This window comes from Arabidopsis lyrata (assembly GCF_000004255.2).
Source record: "Arabidopsis lyrata subsp. lyrata unplaced genomic scaffold ARALYscaffold_36, whole genome shotgun sequence".
Taxonomy (NCBI): Eukaryota; Viridiplantae; Streptophyta; class Magnoliopsida; order Brassicales; family Brassicaceae; genus Arabidopsis; species Arabidopsis lyrata.
The window spans coordinates 8,045-12,066 of NW_003302522.1; positions in this window are offsets into that span (position 1 = coordinate 8,045).

Here is a 4,022-nt window from a genome sequence, read left to right on the forward strand (position 1 = left end):
GATTTATGGGTTTTCTCTGATTCGATACTTCAATGTTTTTCTCTTTTGCATGCCCGTGTTTTTTGCGAAATTAAAACAATTTGTTTGTGTGATTTGATTTAGTCGAAGCTGGAGAAATAGAATGCCTAATTTAGCTTTCAAGATTGAGTTTTTTTTTGTTACGTTCTCTGAAATTTGTGACCTTTAGAACTTGTAGTTGGCATTATCTCGTAACTCCTGTTATTGTCGGATACAATTGGTTGGTTTAGTAAGTTCTGAATTTTTGTATTGATCTGTTCTCTGAAATTTGCGACACTTAGAACATTCAAACAGACATTATCTTGTAACTCCTGTTATTGTCGGATACAATTGGTTGGTCTTGTAAGTTCTGACTTTTTGTATTGATCTGTTATCTGAATCTTTAGATCTTTTAAGTGCTTTTCTAACACATTCTTGCATTACCAAACACATGAAACTAGATATACTCATTCTCTAATTTTGTTTTGCAAGTGTTGCTGTTTGAAGTAATGGGAATTTGAAGGTTATCTTTGGCTCTTATTACACGACAGGTTAGACCATCTTTTCCTTTGTCTTGTACATTACTGTCTTTGCTATGTGATTGGTAATAGATATTTCACTTTGATTAATCGTTTTAAATATGGTTATATGAGTTTGACATATATGTGTTTGACATATGCTTTGATGTGGTCTGAGATTAGTTTGTCTGCATAAGATTTGTGTTTGATTTATTAATTAGTCTGAATATTAAGTGATCCTGTGATGTGTGAAGACTCTTTCATTAAATCTGAATAAGTTTTTATATCACATATGCTTTTATCTTGTCTGAGATTGAGTTATATATATTGTTTACATAGAGTTAAAATTTGATTTTACTTAATTTGTTAATTAGTCTGAAAAGTAAGTGGTTCTGTGATGTGTTTAGACTATTTCATTAAATCTGACTTAGTCTTTTATCACATTTGCTTTGATCTGGTCTGAGATTGAGATATATATATTGATAGAATAAGTTAAAATTTGAGTTTGATTTATTTGTTAATTAGTCTGAATATTATTGTGTGATGTGTGTAGACTCTTTAATTAAATCTGAATAAGTTCTTATATCAATAAAGGTTTTAATTACGGTTACATTATAAAATGGTGGACAAGGATTGGGTGCACCTTTGCAGGTAAGATTTTTTTTATATATAGAGTAGTTTTATTAGGGAATTTGGAGACTTTGCTTCTTTTTTTTTTTTTTCTCTTTTAACTCTTCATCTTAAATGAAGAGTTGATCCTGCTTATGAGAGAGGGGCTGCAAACTTTGTACGGACTGTGGCTGCGGCAATGGGAGACGTTGATATGATTGTATGTCCTTGCATTGATTGTCGTAATATATATAGATCGTCACTCAGCCAGTGTTGTAGTTGATCATCTTGTAACAAGGGGAATGGACGAGGCTTACAAGATGCGGTCTGATTGGTATCATCATGGAGAATTGAATCCAGTGGTTGGAGGTGAAAGCAATCAAAGTCAGTGGAATGATGAAATTGTTGGGTTATATCAAGCAGCTGAATATTTGGATGAAGAGTTTGCTTCTAAAGTTGAGATTGCAGAGGGTTTGGACAAGGAAGAAGATGAGTTCCTTGCGAAGCTTGCAGATGCTGAAACACGACTATATCCAAGTTGTCTCAACCATAGCAAGCTGTCGGCTATTGTATCACTTTTCAGACTTAAGACAAAGAATGGCTGGTCTGACAAGAGCTTCAATGAACTCCTAGAGACACTTCCGGAGATGTTACCAGCGGATAATGTGCTGCACACATCACTATACGAGGTGAAGAAATTTTTGAAATCATTTGATATGGGTTACGAGAAGATTCATGCATGTGTCAATGATTGCTGCCTATTCAGAAAGAAGTACAAGATGCTAGAGAATTGTCCTAAATGCAAGGCATCAAGATGGAAGACTAATATGCACAATGGTGAATTAAAGAAAGGTGTCCCACAGAAAGTTTTAAGGTATTTTCGGATAATTCCAAGGCTGAAGAGAATGTATAGGTCTGAGGAAATGGCTAAGGATTTAATGTGGCATTTCAGTAACACGAGCAACGATGGAAAACTCTGTCACCCTGTGGATTCAGTCACATGGGACCAGATGAAAGACAAATACCCTTCATTCACAGCTGAAGAAAGGAACCTGAGGCTTGGACTTTCAACATATGGATTTAATCCATTCAACATGAAGAATACAAAGTATAGTTGTTGGCCTGTTTTGTTAGTAAACTATATTCTGCCACCTGCCTTATGCATGAAGAAGGAGACCATCATGCTTACATTGTTAATTCCTGGTCCACAACAGCCGGGTAATAGTATTGATATCTACTTAGAACCACTCATAGAGGATCTATGCCATCTGTGGGACAATGGGGAGTTGACATATGACGCCTATAGAATCAACTTTTACTCTTAAGGCAATGCTGCTTTGGACGATTAGCGATTTCCCTGCGTATGGGAATCTTGCTGGCTGCAAGGTAAAGGGAAAAATGGCTTGTCCTTTATGTGGAAAAAATACAGAAAGTATGTGGTTGAAGTTCAGTAGAAAACATGTCTACATGTGTCATAGAAAGGGTCTTCCAGCAACACATAGTTATAGGAGAAAGAAGTCATGGTTTGATGGAAAAGCTGAACCGAGAAGAAAAGGAAGAATATTAAGTGGTCGGGAAATTTCTGTAAATCTGAGAAATTTCAAAAACAATTTTGGAAATCTGAAAAAATCTGCAACTAAGAGGAAGAGGATGGAGTGTACTGGATTGGATGCTGATAGTGAGGATTTATCTAGTGAGTCAGAGGAAGAAGAAGAGGAAGAAGTAGAAGTAGACGAGGATGAGTTATCTAGATGGAAGAAAATGTCTATATTTTTCAAGCTACAATATTGGGAGGTGTGTTCTGTTTTTTATTTCAAGCTACTTTTTTTTTCAGATTTCCTCAATAATCTGTGTTTGATATTTCTTTGGTTTATATGTGTGTTGGTTAGGAACTCCCTGTGAGACATAACTTAGATGTGATGCATGTAGAGAGAAATGTGGTTGCGAGTACTGTATCGACTCTGTTGCATTGTGGCAAATCTAAGGATGGTCTTAATGCTCGTGAAGATCTGGAGGAGCTTGGAATTAGGAAGGAATTGCACCCTAAAACCAAAGGAAAAAGGACTTACCTGCCTGCAGCAATGTGGTCTTTATCCAAGACAGAAAAGAAGATTTTTTGTTGGCGACTTTTTGACTTCAAAGGCCCAGATGGATACTGCTCCAACATATCAAGAGGCGTCTCATTACAAGACTGTAAGATCACAGGGCTAAAATCACATGATTATCATGTGCTAATGCAACAGCTTCTTCCCATTGCAATTAGAGGTTTGTTACCTAAAGGTCCTAGGGTAGCAATTGTACGCTTATGCTCATTCTTCAACCATTTGTGTCAGCGAGTAATTGATAGGGAGAACATTTTGACATTGGAAGCTGAGGTTGTTGAAACTCTCTGCATGTTTGAAAGATTTTTCCCTCCAAGTTTCTTTGATATCATGGTACACTTGACGGTACATCTAGGAAGGGAAGCTAGACTAGGTGGACCGGTTCATTTTAGATGGATGTACCCGTTCGAGAGATATATAAAAGTCCTGAAAGACTTTGTCAGAAACACTGCAAGACCAGAGGGGTGCATTGTTGAGTGCTATCTTGCTGAAGAATGCATCCAGTTTTGTAATGAATTTTTGAAGAAGATGACAAATGTTCAAGAGAAGGTTGACAGAAACACTGAGTATGAGAATAATTCTATTCTTGAGGGGCGTCCTATATCTACAGGGAAGACATTTTCTCTCACTGAAATGAAGAAGAAAATAGCCCATATGGCTGTCATCCAGAATATGGCTTTGGTTGATCCTTATGTGGAGTAAGTTCCACAGTTTTCTAGCTATTTCATTTAACAGGTCTATATATGAATATACTACATCTGATTCCTTTTTATTTTCTTCTTGACTTACAAGTGAA